This window comes from Chlamydotis macqueenii, unplaced genomic scaffold (genome assembly GCF_036417535.1).
Source record: "Chlamydotis macqueenii isolate bChlMac1 unplaced genomic scaffold, bChlMac1.mat HAP1_SCAFFOLD_202, whole genome shotgun sequence".
Taxonomy (NCBI): Eukaryota; Metazoa; Chordata; class Aves; order Otidiformes; family Otididae; genus Chlamydotis; species Chlamydotis macqueenii.
The window spans coordinates 167,228-175,803 of NW_028239094.1; the positions used below are offsets into that span (position 1 = coordinate 167,228).

An 8,576-nucleotide genomic window follows, 5' to 3' on the forward strand; every position below is an offset into this window, starting at 1 on the left:
TTTACGTTGCATTACCTGGGCTTTCTTCTTGGAGACACGGTATCCCTGGAGTCCCAAGAAATTCAACAGACTCACCGTCCATGCCATACAATCTTCCTCTGTTTTCGTGGCAATCAGGATATCATCTACATACTGCAACAATTTTCCTTCCCCAGATGGGGTTTCCCAGGATTCTAAGTCTTTTGCAAGCTGATTCCCAAAAATGGTAGGACTATTTTTAAATCCTTGTGGCAACGCCGTCCAAGTGAGCTGGGTCTTCCGACCACTTTTAGGGTTTTCCCATTCGAACGCAAACAATTTTTGACTGGCTTCATGGAGAGGGAGGCAAAAGAAAGCATCCTTCAAATCTAAAACAGTAAACCAAATTAGTTCAGGTGTCAACACAGTCAGCAGGGTATATGGATTGGCCACTACTGGGTAGAGGTCCTCAGTTATCTTATTCACCGCCCGTAAGTCTTGGACCACCCTATATGACCCATCGGGTTTCCGAACAGGTAATATAGGGGTATTGAATTCTGACTCACACTCCTTTAATAGTCCTAACTGTAGAAATTTTTCTATCACCGGCCGGATTCCTTCTCTGTCTTCCTTCTTTACGGGACATTGTTTAATTCTTACCGGTCGTCGGCCTTCCTTAACCTTAACTTCAACAGGTGGAGCACTTTTCGCCCTTCCAGGTACATCAGTAGCCCATACCCCCGGGTACACTTGGTTTAGGATTTCCTCATTCATTTTTCCTTCTGAGGGGAGACTGGTTAAGGTGAGACTCAATATCTGAATATATTGCTGATCTTTTACCTCCAGAGTAATTTCTCCTTTTTCAAATATAATTTTTGCTCCCAATTCTTCCAATAGATCTCTCCCCAAAAGTGCTTTCGGGGAGTTGGGCATATATAAAAATTTGTGGATACCCCATTGTTTTCCCAATTTGTATTTTAGAGGCTTACAAAAATATGCCTTTTCACTTTGGCCAGTCGCTCCTTTTACCATGACATAATCATTTCCCAGGGGCATCAAAGCTTGATTCAGAACTGAATATGTTGCCCCTGTATCTACTAAGAATTCTACTTGTTGTTGTTTTTCCCCTAGCTTAATTATAACCAGTGGATCCGCTAGGGTAGACTCCCCAGGTTCCCGTCAGTCTTCTATCACATTAGCTATCCTCACATTCGCCGGGATCCTCCGGCCTTCTTTCTTGTTCCTTGGGCATTCCTTTTTCCAGTGGCCAAAGCCCTTGCACATTGCACACTGATCCTTTTCCAACCCCAACCGAGGCTGATTTCGCCTACCTCTCCACTCCCCATCTCCCCGAACGACAGCCACCAACCTTCTTTGTCCCTGCCGATACCCTTCTTCTCTATTACTGAACACTCTCCAAGCCTCATCCAGCAATATCTCTAAATTCCTGCTTTCCGCAGGAAAAAGCAACTTTTGAAGCTTTCGTCTTATGTCCCCCGTAGACTGACCCAGGAACAGAGCAGAGAAACTAGTTGCTGTATCCCTACCTCAGACCCCGGGTCCAGCGGCGTGCTACGACGCATCACATCCCTCAGTCGATCCGGGAATTCAGATGGAGACTCGGAAGGACCTTGTTTAATTGCATATAAGGCTGACCAATTTATAGTCTTAGGGATTGCCCGTTCCATCCCCTTCGAAATCCACTCCTGATATTCCTGCAATCTTTCCATATGTACTGACCTGTTTACCTCCCATTTCGGGTCCTGGAGGGGGAAGTGTTCCTTAACATCTCCCCCGGTAACTTTATAATAATCCTCGGCTAGATTTCCTGCCGTTTTTAAAATCAACTGCTTCTCCGTTTCAGTCATGTATTCTAATAGCAGCTGTATGTCTTTCCAGTCCGGATTATGTTGTTTTACAATGAACTGGAAATGTTTAGCCACACTTACCGGATCGCTTCTGTAATCTTTAGCAATTTTTCTCCACTCTCCCAAGTCAGCGGTGGAGAAGGGTACTTTAATTAACATTGTTCCGCCATCCGGCCCCACCGCCTCCCGGAGGGGTGCTTGTAAGATTGTCGGAGCAGATTTCTGTCTAGTACGGGAAGATACAGGGCTATCAGGGGGATTCGATGTCCCTTCCGAGTCTGCGTCCTGGTCCTGTGATCGGGGGGGAGGTTTAAACAAATCACCTAAATCTTGTTCTGGAACCTGGCGTACTTTATCTGCTTTCGTACACCTCTGCCCAATGCTGCATGATGAACAGCACCTTTTTAACCTGCCCCCACCCCCCTTGTTCTCCCGTTCGAGTGCGAGTACCATAGGGTCCTGCGGGGATATCATCCCACAGTCCCTTTGCCACTCCGGGTGATTTCGTAGGGTAAAAAACATATCTGCATACGACACCTCGTCCCATTTCCCTTCTCTTCTAAGAAACAACATAAGCTGCAACAAAGTATTGTAATCCAACGTTCCATTGAACGGCCACTTGACTTCACCCTCTAACTTATACAATGGCCACCACTGATTGCAATATTTAATAAGAGTCTTTTTACTTTCCGTACCTCCACCCCCGGCAATATCTTTCCAGTGGGCGAGTATGCAGCCCAGGGGGCTTTTCCTTAATATTCCCCCTTGAGTGTTGCCCATTTTATATTTCCTCTGTGAGAGGGTCTCAATGAATGATTCAAATTTAGACTAACTATTTCACTCCTCCACACCACACTTACAATCAATCACTCAACCACACTCTCTTAACCATACAGCACAGGGATCCCTCATTCATACCAGCCTTTTAAAGCAGCTGCAAAATGGTTGCAAGAACAAACTCACCTACTGATGTTAAACTATCTCCAAATCCGGGTTAAAGAGGCCCGCTTACCCTTCTCCTGCTTCTCATGTACCGATCATCAGCAGGTCCATCCTGGCTCCCAGCAATGGGATGCAGCGGTTACCTCGGACTCGCTCGATCTACCCCCAAGATCGCTAGCGGCCGCTCTATCGGTCAGCGAGTCCCCTTTGATGCTCCAAACTAACCTGGGTACCCAACCAACGGGGACTATGCTGCACGCCAGACGTCTCTGCGCGATTTACCAGCTGCCCCAGCCACGCGTACGACTTACAGGCCCCTACCATTAAACATACCGTTTGGTCCGCGGCTTCAGGAGGTCGTTGTCTGCTCCTGCGGTGAGCGGCTGGCAGCGGAGGCTCCTCCGAGGAAAGTGCTCGGGGCGCGCCTAGGGGCGTCCGCTCCGCAGTCGATCCCGCAGCCAAGCAGAGATCCTCCTGGCTGGCTCGCCAAACTGACGTGCGGAAAACGGACTCCACAATCTGTAAGATTGTAAAGTAGGTATGTTTATTCAGCGCTGGGCAGCACAGGGGGGTAGTCCCACCAAAACCGTGCGCGCCTTACGTGGCAACTCACGTTGGGGGTGGGGGGCACTGGGCAAGTTGGGGAACACAGGCAGCGCCCCCAGGATCCCAAGACAGAGGGGTCATGGGGAGGCAGCGCCAAAAAGGGGGGCGTCGAACAGGGACACAAAACAAGAGTGCAGGGCACGCAACGGGCAAAACACAGGGGAAAAAAAACTCACAAGGGAGGAAAACCTCACACGGTGGGGGGGTGTTTTAGTGAAAAGCATTTGCAAGTGATACAGGGAATTAACGGTCTGCTAAATATTGCTTGATTTAGAAGACTGACTGTCTGCATACTGCTTGATTTAGGAGACTAACTGTCTGCTAGACAATGCCTAACAATCCTCTTGGCCTTGAAACTCACTTAAGCTTATCAGGGACTGGTACTTGTCAAGAAACTGGTATTCAGTCAAGGACTAATATGTCAAGCAAAGGACATGATAACAGGAGTCGTTCAGAAACTGCTGAAATCCCCAAGTGAAAGGAGAGCATGGGTGAATGACTGAAGTTCATCTAGAGGAAGATCAGACCCCTGAAGAAGTAAACGACCACCAGAGACAGATCTGAAATGCTAACGCAAGTGGTTTTTTAATAACCCCGCCTCGCTTATGCACATGTATGTCTGTATTGTGCAATCCTAGGAATGTGTGTACCTGCACCGGATACATTTTTGGTAAAATGTGCTGTCAGCGTGCGTGCTTTTGGAGAAGCAATCCCCCACGCACCCGGTGCCAAATAAACATGCCTGCTTTATAACTCTCTCCGAGTTGTAGAGTTTGATCCACGCGTCAGGAGGGCTGAGAAACACAGAGCGGGACAGTGGGGACGGATACGAGGGAGAGACGGACACGCAAGGACAAGGGGTACGTGTGGGAAGAAAGGTGCGTAAGGATGACCTATAGCAGGGAGTCCACGCAGGACAATCCACAGCACGTAACTCACCCGGCATAACCTGCACGAGATGACCCACACCGGACAATGGACCCACACTGCGTAATCCCCAGCGAGAACCCCTCCGTCTCCCACTGGGTCACACCAACTATCCCCAAATTGAGTGGCTTTTTTTTTTTTCCTTGTCCAGAATATTTTTTTTCCCATGGCCAGACTATGCTCCAGACCACACCTCATTTGATTTTTCCTGTGTCTGAATATTTAGTTAAAAGACTACAGAAGGAAAATCACCACATTCTTAACATTCACTCTAAAATCCATGCGGCAAGTCCCTTAGGAAAAATGCAGTCACGCATCATAGACGTACCTTGTACCTGCAGACCGCTACGGCTCCTTTCCATCCATCTCGTACTTTCATGGCCAAGGAAAGGGCGACCACGGTGAAATGCTGGCAGCAGACATTCAGTAGAGAGAGGGAAAAACCCCTTAGTTTGAAGCTAGGCAGGAATCTAACTCTTCCTTTTGGGGCGAGGTTTCTCAGGACTAAAACCACGTGAAGGACAGAGTATCTTGCAGCACCTTTGGTACAGCTGCTGATACCGGCCTTTAAAGCTTTTGCATTTTTCAGACACCTGGGCCTTTTTTTGACTCATTGGCAGCTTTAGTTTCACTCGAACCGCTGTCCTACATACAGGCAGGGGACAGACACAGATGCCTACATACATTTTCTCAACCCTAAGTACAGCCGAGATCTCCTCACCCTCTATGTGCCAAGTTGAATATTTGTTTGTTAAGGAGCACAGCAACACTTCTGTCCTCGTGAACTGCCTCCGAGCAGAGGAGGGCTCTGGGATTTCCTGGACGCCAGTGCTCCCGCTTTCACTGTCAACTCTGCACGGCCACCCACCGGAAAAAAGGCCTCAAAATAACGGACGTCAGACGATTGCTGCCACACCAAAAGTGCCAGCACTGAAAGCTCGTGCTGCTCCTCGCCGGCCCTTGCCAGCGCCTCTACAGGCCCACAAACGTTATCCAGCCTAGAGACTGCATAAAAGGCAGACCGCCCCAGGCTGCAACACTCTTGCCCAGCGTACACTGACCAGTAACGTCTCCCCCTTCACCTTCCCGAGAGAGACTGTTCCCAGGGAGCCCTCTTCCTCCCATCAATTTACTACACCCTCCCTGCAGTTTTCAACCTTCTTCCCTCCTCGGCTGTGGTCCCTCAACTTAGCTCTCAAATGGCCAGAAATCAGATTCCATCCTCAAAAGAACAACCCCATGCTAACTAAGATGGCGCTTCCTCGCCCAGCTCCTCATCACCACTGCAAAAAAAAAAAACCCAAAAATAAAACCTACCAAACAGCACCGCCCTTCAACATCACACCACTTACCACCAATCTCTTCTATGGCACTCTCCTCCTCAAAAGCGCCACAGTGCTCTGCTCACCGGCTCCACTCATTGCCAAGAAGTCCGACGCTGCAACTGCCGCTCGTGGTGCTTCAGATGCTGAGAGACGCAAAGCTCAACTTACTTTTTCTGGGGTGTAGGTAGAAAAAAAATAGGTGTCATACCAAGCTAACTAGAAAAGTATGTCATTACATGCAATGACAACATTATCAAAAACCACCTGCTTTAGCTTCCTACAAGAAAACAAATGCTCCAGGCTTCATTTCTAGCAAGACCATGCATGCTATCTAACTTCTACCACAGCTACGTTCTGGACAGGGCTGAATGACAAATGTAGCAGAACGTGGTGGCTCGCACACGTGGCCGACAGAGGCACGGAGCTCCTGGCACTGCGTCCTGGTGTCTGCTCTGTCAGGGAGGGCTCAGATGGACCAGCCACTCCTTGCTGGAGGCACCTGCCTGTGATTCACTCCTCAGTCCCCTCCAGCAGCCATGCCCAGGCGGCCCCCTTTACAGCTGGAGGCCCCTCATACAGCAGGGCCAGGGCCAGGGCCAGGGCCACCCTCAGCCTCACTGGACCCATCTGGGGCTGCCCCACCTCCAGCCCCAGCTGGAGCCCATCAGGAGCAGGGGCCCTTGCCAAAGCCCCACAGCACATCACCCCCTTCCCTGTGCCTGTCCTCAGCCATCAGCTCTGCACCCAGGGGCTGCAAACACATCCAGGGGCACAGAGGACGTCACAGACAGTGAGATACAGAACAGAAAAAAAAAAACAGTGACAGTACGCAAGACAAAGAGATAGAGAAAGAAAGATAAGAAAAGAAAGAGAGAGATAGAAAGGCAGAGGCACAGGGCAGGCATGCAGAGGCGCAAAGAAAAGCAGGCCAGAAAACAGGCTGGAGAAATTAGGTGGGGGGAGAAGACGGATGCAGATCAGGACAAAGAGATGGAAAAGGCAAAAACAGCAATGGGCCGCAGGACAGAGACAGAGGACAAACAAAGGAAGGAAAGGGAGCAGAACAAAAGTGCAGGGATACAAAACAAAAGGAAGCGGTAGAACAAGAGATTTAAAGGGAGAGAGAAAGGGGGAAGAGCATACAAGAACAGACAGAAGAGGAGAGGTAGAAGGAAACAGTAACAACAACAACAAATCACAGCAGCTTGGGAAAGGTAGGGGTCACGGGAGCGGCAGGGAAGGACAGGGACGCACAAGAGAGGAGGCAGAGCCCCAGGGGCCGGGGACTCACCACAGCTCTCACTCCCGGCACTGCTGGGAGAATCTGACAGGTCAGATGCTGCTTTCTGCTTCTCTCCTCTTCTGTAACTCCGACCACTTGGCTGTCCTCCACCTAAGAGAATACGTGGGTGTCTTACAGCTCTTAGACAAAAAGCTTCCTAGACACGTAGCCACCCACCCACGCTCGCTCGCTCGCTCGCGCGCTATGTGGCCGTACCGTGCTTCAGGTTCCACATACAGACTGTGCAGTGCGCACTGGCGGTCTGGCCTGCTGAAGAGTACAAAGAGGGATCCTTCCTCACCCGGAGAGGCAGGCTAGGCTCTCTCTGGCCTGCAGCGGGAGGCAGCTGCTGGCTGGCTGGCCTTTGGTTTCTTCTTCTTCTTTACCTTTCTGTGGCCTCTCCAGCTTCAGCTGCAGCAGCTCCTCTCCACAGGCAGTAAGCGCTCTGTTACATGACATAAATGTTGAAAATTAAATATCAGTATGAGGTGATTCTTGCTAACTGTAGAACTGTAGTCACATAGGTTAAGTTTTATACGAAATCTATTTGTCCTTAGAGGGAGTGGGACCCTAGAGATATTATAATACGCATTTGTTAGAAGCTAGCCTAGCATATCTTTAATACAATGGTAAGTCCCAAACACCCCCAAACACCACCTGCAGAAATAGGCCCTGAGCCATCACTTTGGAGCCAGGAAAATCAAGCAGCACCGCGACCTGTTCTCAAGACCAGATATGGAGATTTCAAGGAGGAGTTTGACCAGCGAATTTGAGGAGGGGGCGTTTTGACGACCACCAAGACCACCAAAAGACCCTCGACTCAAAAGACTGGGCATGCGCGAGTGGGTAGGGAAATGATGTAATGGTTTCTCAGAAAATTTATGTTTATGCATATTATTTCTTGGAATTTAATGAATATGTATAATTAATGTGTATTTAACCCGTGCTGTTGATCAAATGGGTGCGCACGCTAGGTGGAGCGATCCCCCGTGCGCCCAGCGCTGCAATGAAGAAGTGCCTGCTTCTTAACTTCTCATTGCTGTTAAGGAGTTTTATTCCGGATTTCGGTAACAGTTTTGGCGACCCAGATGGGACCTTGCGAGTGAGACTGAACGAGATCGAGTGTTGATTGAACTCCAGCCGGCACAGAGGTATTCTCGGGGAGACCCATCGCTCTCGACTCACAAAGCTCCTCGCAACGTTCCCTGGAGAAAAGGGTAAGGCACTTCTTCTTTGAAATCTGTCTGGTCTGGATAGCCTGCCCATAAGGCGCGGCGAAAGCTTCGCAGGGTTGGGGCTTAGAGGGTACCCGTTTGGTTTGGAAGCCTAGGCGTCTGCCCGTAAGTCATAAGCGAAAGCTATTGCTGGGTTGGATATTTGTGTATTTGGGACAATTGTCATTTGCATTTGTTTGGTTTTTGTATTTGGGACAATTGTCATTTGCATTTATCTGGTATTTGGCATTTAATCTAAATTGTTTAAGAGTAAGAGTATGGGGAGTATTGGTAAGATTTGTACATAGCTTGGAAAGGGGCCCCAGGGTGTTTTAGAAGTGATTTACAAGCTGGTAATTGTTGCTTCAGTGCGTTTTTGTTTTGTTTTGTTTTGTTTTTTTTAAGGCTGTATGCATGTGTTGCAGTGTACGGGACTTGAATGATATACAGTATT

At 49.1% G+C, this 8,576-nt stretch overlaps 1 long non-coding RNA gene across 1 annotated transcript; it reads right to left on the reverse strand.

Annotated features, from left to right (window-relative positions):
- Nucleotides 1-5,594: 5,594 nt before the first annotated feature.
- Nucleotides 5,595-7,214, reverse strand: LOC147596064 (uncharacterized). Its single transcript, XR_015261635.1, has 3 exons — nucleotides 7,125-7,214; nucleotides 6,918-7,019; nucleotides 5,595-5,799 (listed from the first exon to the last, which is right to left on the reverse strand). It is a non-coding gene; the product is annotated as an uncharacterized LOC147596064 (long non-coding RNA).
- Between the last annotated feature and the right edge of the window lie 1,362 nt (nucleotides 7,215-8,576).